The following is a 13,104-nucleotide window of genomic DNA, read 5'->3' as shown; positions in this document are numbered from 1 at the left end:
CAAGGCGCATTGACTCTGGTTGAAGCTCATGGGATTTTGCTGCATTTTATACTTTTGGAGGAATAAGGAAGGATCAGGGGCAAAATGTTTCTGGTTGTGGAAAACAGCTTCGCTTCTGCCCCTCTGCGGCTCCTTCGGACACCCTAACCACTCTAGGGACAATCGGACAACTGAGGCCCAAATGGATTTTCTCTGGTATCGCTACAATTCCTGTTTTCTGGCATTTTTTTTCTGTCTGGGACAACTTTCTGTCTTCCATTGGCCCCCAGCAGCCTTCTATACTACTTTTATTTTTTTTTCTTCAAAAACAGGGTAAGGAATCAGGAGATCTGGGTCTACATCTTGATTGCAAAGAGCTGGTATGCTGGATAATTTCACATTGCTCTGGTCTCAGTGTCCACATGTATAAAAATAGCTGATGAGCACGCAATTTATAGGGCTCACTCTCTTTCAGATTAGTATTTATGGGCTCCAAATGCCTTGTCCGTGAAGCCACTGTGATCATTTTATATTGTGGTATTGATTCTTCTCCAGGAGGAGTGGCACTTATCTCTCCTGGAGGAAGGGCAAGTTTAGATCCCTGACACAGACTCCCATAAATAGCAAGTAGATAAGGAACAGAAGCATTCTTTTCTCAATATCCCTGCACTTTTAGGACAGAAGCCACACAGAAGACTGCAGCTGATGGTTTTAGGTGGGAACAGGAGAAGGACTCTTGATTGTTTTTTGAGGAATAGCCTTCCTCCCTCCCCTCTGGCCTTTCAGGGTGACCAGAAGCCACGGAATGAGGGGAGGCAAACAGGCCCTGTGTGTGTACTCTTGCATCTGGAGTGAGGTCCTGGCGCTGTGCTGATCACATCTATTCAGTGTGAGAGGAAAAAGCAGGTGAGTCATGAAGCCTTTACGAAGTCATTGAGTATCAGAAAGCACACAGCATTTTGTGCTATACAGTTAATAGAATCGATTAATCTAGTCACACACTCTGCAAGTTCTCTGTCTTAAGTCTTTTCTTCACTTTGATGAGTAACTTCCTTGGATCACTGGGAACAAATCATGCGTCTAGAGATGAGAAAGGGGAAAAGACATAGGGTTATCCAATTTGAAGAGACATTAATTTAAAAGCAAAATAAACAAGGGTTTTGTTTTTTCATTTCCTGCCTTATTGAGACATGTCTGTACAGGACTGAGGGCTGCCTCTAAGAAATGACTGTGCTGTGTGTGTCTCTGAGCATATTAGATCCAGAAGCATTTTATACAGAACAAATTATTAACTGACTTACCTTGAGGGCTTACAGTTACATAGCCATTGTGCTAGTATTCAGAGAGAAAACCAAGAGTAATTCTCTTCCTCCTGGCTCTCCTGGCACATTTTGCCTGGTTAGATTCCTTTCTGACAGGACCTGAGTCTTTGGTTTAGGCTAATGGACTAAGACCTAGAAAGGAGCCACCAAGGGTCACAAAAAAGAAACCCTTATGTCTCAGTTTCCCAAGAACATTACAGGTTTGAGTCTATTGTCCTGATGTCCCATCTGTTTAAAGTTTTCTTTTTTGCTTTTCCATTTTTAATGAGGTACTATAACCGGAAGTTACATTTCAATAATTTGGAAAGTGTTGTGTAGACACCTACTGTGTACTTCTGACTTCTGTCATGATCTCATAGTTTTGAGCTTCTTGTGTGGAGAGAAGAATTCTTTAATATCTGGTGAAATCTGAAAAACAATTAATAGTCATTTATTTTCTCTTTTTCCTTATCACTTTTTTAGGTATATGGTAACAAGCACTTTCTTTTCAAAGACTGAGAATTCAAAGTACAACAGACATAAGAGGTCACGGGAAGCTAGTTCTTCCCAGTTCTGGAAGGTAGTGAGAGAAGAACCGTGGCTGTGGTTTGTAAGCTTCAGTTACAATACCCAGTTATACCATGAGCTTTCCAGTAACTTACAAGGTTCAGAAAATTGCCAGACCACCAGTTGGTAATGAGTAAAATTAGTGATAAACCAGAAATCATAGGCTAGGTGAACAAAAATATGAGTGGGAAAGAGCAACCAAACAATTTTAATATACAGCACTTATTACTGGTACATTCCTGATATTTTTATACTTTTAAAAAAATTTAAAATTTTATACTTTACTGACTTTATAATTATCTGGTCTGATAATATTTTTTGTGGGTTTGAGACAGGGTCTTACTAGGTAGTTCAGGCTGTCCTTGGGCTTACTTTGTAGTCCAGGCTGTTCTTGAACTTGCAACAATCCTCCTGCCTCAGCCTGCCAAGTGCTAGGACTACAGGTGTGAGCTGCTAAACCCGGTTTGGTCTGATAATTTTTAGATTTCACAATAAATTTTGGAAACAAGAATGATCTAGAAAATAAGAAGTGTATGCTTAATAAATTCTAACTTAAGTGCTAAATTTCTATTTATCAAGAAAATTAATAATTTGCTTTTTTATTTAAAGAGAAAAAACAGAAAAAGGGCAGAAATAATACAGAATTTCAGAAAAATAAACAGTAAGAAATCACTAGTTGATATGTTACACATTGTCATCTTAGAAATAGTTGTTCAAGTTACAGAATTAAAGCATACAAAGTGGCATTCAAATAATGACATTGCAAACAGTTTTGCTCAATGATCCCACAAAAACTTAATAATATGGTTATCAGTCCTACACACTTGCTTTTTATCTTCAAGAGGGTAAGATTCAACATGACAATACGGAACAGAACAGTTCATAACGAAACAATTTAAAGAAACACAGATTTCAAAGGAAGTCCACTGGAGATCTCCACTGTCTATTTTATTGTCTCTAGTTTTCTTCCAAAAAGTTGTCCCTATCTTCACACACAGTGAATATATACTGAGCATTATAGAGCTAATCACAGTCATTACAGGATGATGAAGGCTTTTTAGGTCTTCAAGACCTGATTTTGGGGAAGTCAATAATGACTATCATAATATCTCTCATTCGCTTCATAGTAGCTGTTTTTATCTTTACGTATGCTGAAATTGACCATAATAGACTAGACTATTATCACTTTGAACAGTGAATAATATTATTGCTAGATTTTATATCATAATGCTACAGAATTAGCATTGGGTTTCTTAGTGTCTCTTCTTCTTCAGAGTATCTGTTGATTACATCGTGTATTATATAATCTGTTCCCGTAAATAGTTTAGAAATTCTCCCAATGTGTGAATCTCTTCATGTATATCTTTCCTTTCTGTATTTTAGGGAAAAACAGATCAAAACAAGACAACAAAACAAATTCCTAGAAAAACATGAAATGAAAAAGACATAAAAGACCACAATATTAGGTGATCTATAGTAGTTACTATGTTTTCTCTTGTTATTTTCAATAGAATTGGCCACATCATTAGGCATTATAGTTAAGCATAGCATTACATAGCTATTTTTATAAAAACACAACTTTGAAGACATTGTAAGATGTGAAAGCAGTTAATAATCAAACTGGAATGAATATCTTTTACATCTTGTCATCTTCAGAGTAGTTGCCTCTGCTCGTAGACTTGATACTATCAAGCATACCAAATTTGAACAAAATCATTCAAGGCAAAATAGTGGTCTAACAATCCAGCTTCTAATAAGATCAGCAATAGTAAGACAATGTAAGTAATACAAGGTTTCAGTTTAAGTTAATAGGAAATTAAGGGTAGTTACCGTGGTACAACCTGATATTTTTGGGTTAGCTGTATGTGCCCTCAAATCTCACATGAGTAGCAGACTGGAACAAAATATAATCAAACTAAATAGAGCGATATGGCTACTGTGGCTTTTAAATCCTGATACACTTTTAACAATGTCCTCCGCCTCCCTTTTTTAGGTAATTCTTCACCTTTCCCCTTTTCAGGAAGTTTGTATATTTTGGGTCTCACTAGCTCCTTTAGTTTTTAGATTAAGGGGTCAACCTGTTGTCTACCTGAGTGCTGCTGAACCTTTTTACCCCTGAGCTTGATCTTGAGCTGTACTCTTACTTACTAAAGTCACAAGGTTTTCTTTCCTTCCAGTTATATAGTTCTATACTGCACAAAAGTGTCATAACTTCAACCTATTTGCAGCTGCTGGATGAGTTGTATCTATTTCTCTCTGGTTTCCTGTCACGTATAACATTGTTTTCTCATCTTTGACTCTCAGTTTATTAGCCCTCTTTCAGGTTGAGTGTATTTCCTATTCAGAGCATCTTGGTAGATCCTGCCTCCTAATCTACTCTGCCTGTGTTTCTCTTTTGTTAGTGTATCAAGACTATCTATATTAAAAATTATAGCTTACCATTTCTGCCTCATCTCTGTTATTTTATTTTTCTGCTATTATTTGTCCACTTTACTCCTTCATTCCACTGTCTGCCCCGTTCATTGAGGCCTCTCTGCCACTGTTACTGGAATCCTGGTATTTTTTCCTCTCTCTTTCTCTGGAATGTCTTTTAGTATTTTTTGTAAGGTTGGGTTGCTAGCCATGAACTCCCACAGTTCCTCCTTGTCTTGGAAATATCCTGTTTCTCCATTAATTTTGAGAAAGAGTTTTTCCAGGTACATCAGTCTTGGTTGGAGGTTATTTTCTTTCAAGGCTTGGACTATTTCCCCCCAGGCTCTTATCAGTTTGAGAGTTTGTGTTGGTAAGTCTGTCATTATTTTGATGATTTGTCCTTTGTAGGTGATCTGCTTCTTTTCTCTGGCTTCTTTTAATATTCTGTTCTTGTGGTGCATTTCTGGAATCTTGATAATTACATTTCTGGGTGTAGATCTGTTTTGGTTGTAGGTGGCTGAAGTTCTTTATACCTCTTTCATCTGGATAACATTTCTTTTTCCTATGCTTGGGAAGTTTTCCTTAATTATATCTGTGAATAGTCTTTGTAATTCATTTGTGGTTACTCCTGCTTCTCCGCTCACATTTTTTATTCTTAAGCTATAAATCCTCTTGTCGTCTTCTAGCCTTTGAAGTGTTTCTTCCTAGTTCGTTACTTCTAAGAGAGCTTTTCTTTCATGTTCACACATCATAAATCTCCAAATTTCGAAAGGCTAACTTTAGTTTCTGTCAAGGCATTTTGCCAGCTTTCAATGGAGTTTTTAGTTTCCTGGTAATCTCTTTGTATATGTTTCATCTATTCTAGATTTTGTTTATATTCTTCATGAAAGGTTTCTCTTCCTTTTCTGAGTTCCTCCATTCTTCCATCTGTGTTCTCTTGGGAGGGGCTTATCCTTTCTTTAATTAATCTTTTTATATCTTGCTTCACTTGGATCAGAAATACAGTTTTAAACTCATGTATGAGGTCATGAGGATATTTATGACCACTGATGCAGTGTCTAACATTGCATGATTACTGAACTGGTTCTCTTATGTATTTACCTCTCTTGGGATTATTTTCTGAGGGTCAGCTGCTGGAGGTTTTTTTTATTTCAATCTCTTGCCATGTTTCTGGTTTGTTTCAGATAGGTGTGTCCAGGGGGTCTCTGGCCCTCTCTGTATTGCTTAGGGTCTTTCCGAATCATGTTGACTGGGGTTATGCTGCCCTCCCAAATTTGCTGTTATCTGAGGTGCACATAAGGATGCAGGGATGGTACAGGTTAGCCTCCAGCCTCTGAGCCAGTTGATCCACAATTTCCTCCAGCAACTTAGGCTGTACCTTGTGGATGTCACAGAGTTGTGACCTTTTTGTCCCTGGCTACTGGGTTCCAACCAAAGGCCTAGCTCAGCCCCAGCAGAGCCCAGCAATCCTCTCTGTGTTAAGGGTGGCCAACTGACACAGCCATGGTGTCGGGCTCTGCCCAACTCCAAGATGTCCTCCAGCCAGTAACAGCAGCCATGGGACCCAATCCCCAGCTCTCACTGGGAATCAATGCAGTTCCCCATCTTGGCTCCAGTCCATACTGTGCCATGTCCTCCCACCAAGGGCTCAGGACTCAATAATTCCTGTTATCGGCAGCCATGGCTTCAGCTTGACCTTGAATTGCCTGACTCCATGCCGCTCCAAGCACAGTGCTGACTGGTCTCAGTGAGCACATAGGGCTCCAGCCCTCTACTTGCATTTTTCCTTCCTCCACAGAGGTAGATTCTAGGTTGATGTTTTTTCATGTCTAGATCAGCATCCTGCCTCCTCAGAAAACTGTATGGTGCCCAGCTTTGGTGCCCAGGCATGTGGTCCTCTCCGTGGCCTCCTCTGGCATGGCCAGGCAATTCTGGCTGCTTTGCGCGGTCCCAGGACCCAATTTCCAGGACTCACCAAGAGCCTATAAAGCTTTCCACCCTGGCTCCACTCCAAATTGCACCATGTCTTCCTGTCAAGGGCCCAAGACTCATCAATTCCCCTTACCAGTGGCTGTGGCTTCAGCATGACTTTGGATGGTCCAACTCTAGGATGTGCCCAGCATAGTGCGGACCAGGTCTCAGTGAGCATGTTGGGCTTCAGCCCTCCACCTGTACTTTTCCTTCCTCTTCCTAATTTTATTTTTACCTTCAGTTTCCTCCTGGCTTAATAAGAATCATTCTTCAATCATCTAGCCCTCTCCATGTTGTCAAATTCTAGCATCTGAGCTGTTTTCCCCACAGACGTTCTCTATACAGTTTCCTATCAAGTTGCCATTTTTCCAGTCTCTCTAATAATTAGCTTTTAATTTGCTCTAAATATTTCTCATTTATCACCCACCAATGCAGCTGTAGTACTAAAACTGACTGTGAGACAACCAGGATACAGAAATCTTATGTAATGGCAGTAACCATTCAGAAGTCAGTGATTAAGGTTTTGTGGAAATTATGCACACAGGTGATGCCTTAACTTGTATAGCAGTATAAGGTTTAGTTATGCAGCATGGTTTTACATTTAGACCAGATGACCACATTTCTAAAGTATTTTAACTCATTAACTGAGAGACTCAGCAGGGATCCAGGATCCTTACTTTGTAAATAGCCTCATCCTGTGTAAGAGGAGAGAGGGTGGCCTGTGTACAATATAAAGGAAGAAAAGAGCCTTGCGGTTACCCACTTTTGCTCTGGCTGCTTTTGATGGCTGCTGCCTTGAAGCACTGCCCCTGGAGCCACGCTACCTGTCACAGGAGTATGGACTGAAACCTTCACAAACTGTGAGCTAAATAAACCTTTCCTACCTTTCATTTTGGGTGTTGGTATTTTGTCCCAGCAATGGGAGAAAAGTAAGCAAGACATCTCTTTTTATGGGTGTTTAAGCTCATTTATAAACATTTCTCTCACTTGCGTTTCAGTGGGTTTTTAGGAGAGAACAATCATCATCATGTCAGTGCCCAAGAAGAGGAGGTCAGTTTGGAAGTTGGTAGTGTCACATCTACTTCATTTTCTTTTCCAAGAAAGGTGTGAGACCAGAGAGATTCAAAATGTGGGGAGGGAAAGAGGTTCTATAATTCTATGGAAAGACTTGCAAAGTCACATTGAAGAGGATATAGCAAGGGATGTAGTTGTGGTCCTTCTAATAGCCTGACACAAACATCCACAGATACAGATCCTAGGTCCTCACTGTGCTTTAATTAACATTCTTTCTCTTGTCCCACAGCATGGTTGTGGATAAGGGAAGACTTGTCATCTCTTACTTGAACAGATGTTTATTCTCCTTGGCTTCTATTTGAAACCACTACAAAATACCCTTTCTATGTCACACCTCGTCTGAAAGTGTTACCCCAAAGCATAAGGTTAGTAGTAGTTCCTTTCAGTCTACGAAAGACTCTAAAATCATCAACTTTGTATTGTAACAGGGCTCATGGTGTAGTTTTCTGTGTTCCCAACATTCTCTCCTGTCACTGCAAAGGCATCTTTTTAGGCCACACCTGTTTATTCTACCAGTAACCTTCAAATGTGTTCTGACTTCTAGCTCTACTTGGGATTTTATAAGTATTTCCTTTTCAAGTGGAGAAAAAAATCTGTCATCACTTACCATCCATTACTCCATTACCTTTTCTGTTTTGCAGGCACTGATCCTTAATCCAGCTCACCTGTCATTTCTTCCAGAAGGCCTTCCTTAGGGTCCTCAATCTGGAGGCCCCGCTTTATACATTCAAATAACTCTGTGGTAACTGTTGTCTGTATCACAATGAATACTTCTTTAGCATGCTTGCTACACTATGAGGTTAGACAGGCCAGGCATTATGTCTTAGACTTCTGACTATTTATCCCTTAGGATAGTGTCTAGCCTGTAGTATATTTTTGTTGTTTCTTTTACGATGAAATGGAATTAAAATAAGTGTAATTAAACAAAAGGTAGATAATTTAACACTTAGAAGAATATTTATTGTTTCCTCTGTATTAATGATTCCTTCTAGATATTCATTTAAAATTTACCAAATGAGGTGGTAATGAAATTTTTCAATAAAAGAGTTTATTACTTGTGTTTGTAAATAGAGCAGTAGCTCAACTGTTGAGTTCAAATTGTATTCTACAGCATATAAAATATAGGTCATTTCTTTCATTTGTGCACTGCAAGTCTTTGCCCATGGAATAAAAAAAGACTAAAGATTTTTTATAGTAGTGGAAAAAGTTGTTAATATTTTACATCTGGTGTAGGAAGAATGTCTTATAGATGCACATTTGAGTTTTTAGTTTAAATCGTATATCTCAAAAAAGTAAAAATCCTGTCACTCAGATTTAATTGACGATTCCCTTTGTTATATGTGAAACAAACTACTTTATAAAGAAATGTTCCAAATACATTTAAAAGCCTCCCTCATTCTGTTCTTATCATACTGTTTCTACATGTAACCATTCATTCATTCATTTACACAAGATAATCATTGAATACTGTAGTAATTAACATTTATGTCAACCTAGGTAAGAAGCATCCAGTTGATTGGCTTAACATAGTTCTGGGTGTGGACAATAGACTTCCTGAAGAGGGAAGACCCTGGGTGACACCAACCAAGTGGCTTGTAGCCTTAATGGAATGAGGAGAAAGAAGGAGGAAGGCTTGCATCTGTTTCTTCAGAGGAGCTTCAGTCTTTCTTTTTGCCCTGCATATCCATCTCCTGTTTTCTAGGCCAGACCTTTCTGCCTTCCACTGAAGACACTTCGACTTCCTGATATGGACTTACACAGTGAGCTCCAGGTCTTTCACTTTTGATGGGATTCTTGCAATCTCCAGCTCATTGAGTCTTTTGGACTCTTCTATATGTAATTCTGCAGGTAGCCATTGTAAGCCTACCTCATAAATCATGATCTATATATCTGTAACTACATTTATATCTATGATCTCTCCTAGATACAGGGAAGAGCTATAAACAAATTCTTCTCTTGTTAGATGTATAGTCTATTACAGAGTGTAAGCTCTATTCTCCAGATAAATGTTTATTATGCCAAAGTATGGATTTATGTATTGATCTTGTGTATATGTACTAATGAATAATATATGTATTATAAATTAAAACCTATGTATTTTATTAGTACATGAATGTAGTATAAGCTACATTGGATGATATCACTGAAATTTTACACTATATATGACGTCTTTTCCAAACTTTTCTTCTTTATAACTATGGTTTGTAGTTTCCCCTTTTCATTCTACTAAATTCACTTATGTTATAGTATTTCATATGTTTAGGCAACAGGTAATTTAAACCTCACCATTTGATAATAGGTTATTTTCACCAGTTTGGTATCACAAATAGTGCATGGACATTTTTTAATATGTATCTTTGTTTATAGGATTCAATTCTTTCTTGGATGGCTACATAGGGATGATATGCCTGGGTCAATAGCTTCAGTTACTAGGAATCACTCTAAAAAGTGACTGGAATAATTTACACTTTTATTATCAGTGTGTGACTCTTATTTCCCTACATAACTGCCTCAAAATGCCCATAGCATGTTTTTTCTTGAATGTAATGGATGACTTCAAAGTATTTACTTTGTTTACCAGTGACTTGATTTTCTCTCCTGAGAATTTCCTGTGTACATCCTGTAAGCCTACCTAATAACTTCCCTTGCATAATGGTATATTTTCTATCAATACTGCTCCTCTAGAGGGCTCTTGAATTTCATGAAGGTGTAACATTGAATATTACAGAACTTCCTTTGCCCTGAATTTACCTTAAGTCCTCTTTGCTCCTCAGAAGTTAAAGAAAACTTGAACTCTTTAATGACTTAACTTGGATTGATTTTTGGCCCTTTGATTTCTTCTCTTTCAATCACACAAGCCTTTAGGTTCTTACATCACACTGGGGAAAAATTCCACTCCCAAACTCTGTGCCCTGTCCTGTGATACTTTACTGCTGCTTGAGATGTTAAATAGAGAGATCATCCTAGATATGTCACAGCACCTTGTTTCCATGAAATGCGGCCATTCATTCTCTTGCTTTTGGATGCCTTCGTAGTCCATCCATCCTACAGCTCTGATCTACACTTGTGCTGTGCAGCTCCAGGATGTGGAGATCAGAGCGATGTTATACCTGGTTTATTCTCAGATGCCTACTTTTGAGAAATCTAATTACATATTTAAAATATCAGTCAATCTATACTTTTTAAAATTGTTTTTAATTTGTTTCTCAGAAATAACATTTCAATTCCAAACAGATGATTTACAAGTTTTTTCAATACAACTGTTTGAATGTTATTGCCAGTATATAATTGCCATGTTAATTTTATAATCCTGTGTCACAAACTACTACAAACTTAGGGGATTAAATGTGACATTTCATATGTCACAATTTCTATAGATCAGAAGTCTGGGCATAGCTGGATTCTCTCTTCAGGATCTTGGGAACTGATTTCAAGGCATCATAGGAACTTGAGATGCTCTATCCAGATCTTTCAGATTGTCCACAGAGTTTAGTTATTCACAGCTCCAGAAGTGAAGTCTGTTTCCTTGTTTACTATTATCATGGCATTGCTTCAGCTGTGGATGTTCTCTTGGGTTCTTGCTACATGGTCCTTCAAGATGCAATTTTTAAAATTTTAGTTTTAATTTTTTATTTTGGAGAGAATAAAACCAAATGAAATAAAGCAGAATAGAGTCAATCAAAATGAAATAATGAACATGGTACATGGCTTCAAAACAAGATAAAAAGGAAATCAATAATGGCTACCATAGTTCCTCTCGTTATCTTCAAAATAACTGCCCATACCACCAGGGATAATAAAATCAAACAAACTAGTGCAGAATAAAACCAATAAAAACAAACAATGGAAGCAGTACAGGACTTCAAAATGATATACTAGTAAAACAATGGTGGCTATCATAATGCCTCTTATCTTCAAAGTAGTTGCCTATATCATCAGATATAATACAATCAAACAAAACAGAATAAAATCAATCAAAACAAAACAATGAAAGCCAAACATAGTCTCAAAACAGGATAATACGAAATTAGTAATGGCTACTGTAATATGTTTTGTTATTTTAGAAATAGCTATCTAAGTCATCAAATATAATAAAATTAGACAAACTGAAACTGAATAAAACCAAAGTAAACAGTACAATGCAAACCATATGGGCTTCAAATCACAATAATACATTAATAATGGCCATTGCCTTTCCTTTTTAGCCACTTCCTCCTTTTTCACTTTCACAATATGTACTGTGCCTTTTGGATCTCACTACCTCCCCAGTTTTCTACACTATGGAGACAGCACAATATTTAGCCATGTGACTCTGAACCATTTCCCCATGTGTATAATCTGAAGTTGTATCCATTTAACTACAAGAGCCTCAAGGTTGTCTTTCTTTATAGCTGAGTATATTTCCACTGTATAAAAATGCCATGTACTAAGCACCTCTCAAGAAGATACAGATGGAAGAATGGAGGAACACAAAAAGAGGAGAGAAATGTTTGATGAAGAATATAAAGAAAACCTAGAATACATGAAGCAGATTCAAAGAGATTACCAGGAAATTGAAAACTCCACTGAAACATGGCAAAACTGCTTGAAAGAAACTAAGGATAGACTATTAAAACTTGAAGACAAGTTTGCAATGTGTGATCATGAAAGGAAAGATCTCTTAAAAATAACAAGGAAACAGGCAGTACAAATACAAAGTCTAGAAAGATGACAAGAGGATCTATAACTTGAGAATAAACAATGTGAATGAAGAAGCAGGGGTTAAAACAAAGGAAATACAAAGGCTATTTACAGAAATAATTAAGGAAAACTTCCCAAGCATAGGAAAAGGAAATGATATTCCGATGTATGAGGCATACAGAACTCCAGCTACCTACAACCAAAACAGAGCTACACCCAAACATAATAATCAAGCTACCTACATCCAATAATCAAGGTCCCAGAAATTCAACATAAGAACAGAATATTAAAGCCATCAGAGAAAAGAAACAGATCACCTATAAAGGAAAACCCATTAAAATCATGGCATACTTTTTGACACAGACCATCAAATCCAGAAGAGCTTGGAGCGAAGTATTCTAAGCCCGGAAAGAAAATAACCTCTGACCCAGATTGCAAAACTGTCTCTAGAAATTAATGGAGATACAAGATGCTTCTATGACAAAGAGGAAATAGCAGAATTTGTGATCACCAATCCAACCCTACAGAGAATACTGAAGGACATTCTAGAGAGAGAAAAAACCACCAAGATTTCAGAAATAGTGACATAGAGGGCTCAATGAATGGAGCAGATAGTGGAATGAAGGAAAAAAGCAGAAAACCAGTGGCAGAAAAATAGTATAGCAGAAATGAGGCAGAAAAGGTTGGCTATAATCTCTAAATGGCCTTGATACACTAAAAAAAAAAAAAAAAAGAAAGAAACAGGCAGAATAGATCAAGAGCTAGGGTCCATTGAGATGTTCTGTATAGGAAATATAATTAACCTGAAAAAGGATTTATGGACCAAAAATCAAATATGAGAAAACAATGCTCTATGTGATAGGGAATCAGAGAGAAATAGAGGCAACTCGACCAGCACCTGCAGATAGGTTGGGAAGACAGGCTTTTGTAGGTAAAGGAATACAACTTGAAATCAAGTCCAGGAGTGAGAAGATTCAGAACCACTTAAGTAAAATAGCAGGTTGCCCCCTTAATCTAAAAACTGAGGGAGTTGGTGGGACCCAAAATGCACAGTGCACCCTGAGGGAGTGAAAGGGGAGGAATAGTCTAAAAAAAGAAAGCAGAGGATATTGTTAACAGT

At 37.7% G+C, this 13,104-nt stretch overlaps 1 long non-coding RNA gene across 1 annotated transcript; it reads left to right on the top strand.

Moving 5' to 3' along the window:
- The first annotated feature begins 566 nt into the window (after positions 1–566).
- Positions 567–12,725, top strand: LOC134475437 (uncharacterized). Its single transcript, XR_010046552.1, has 2 exons — positions 567–885; positions 8,802–12,725. It is a non-coding gene; the product is annotated as an uncharacterized LOC134475437 (long non-coding RNA).
- The last annotated feature ends 379 nt before the right edge of the window (positions 12,726–13,104 follow it).

Source organism: Cavia porcellus, unplaced genomic scaffold (genome assembly GCF_034190915.1).
Source record: "Cavia porcellus strain 051 isolate PalLab524CR breed Dunkin Hartley unplaced genomic scaffold, mCavPor4.1 scaffold_1, whole genome shotgun sequence".
Taxonomy (NCBI): Eukaryota; Metazoa; Chordata; class Mammalia; order Rodentia; family Caviidae; genus Cavia; species Cavia porcellus.
This window is presented reverse-complemented; position numbering and strand designations above follow the sequence as displayed.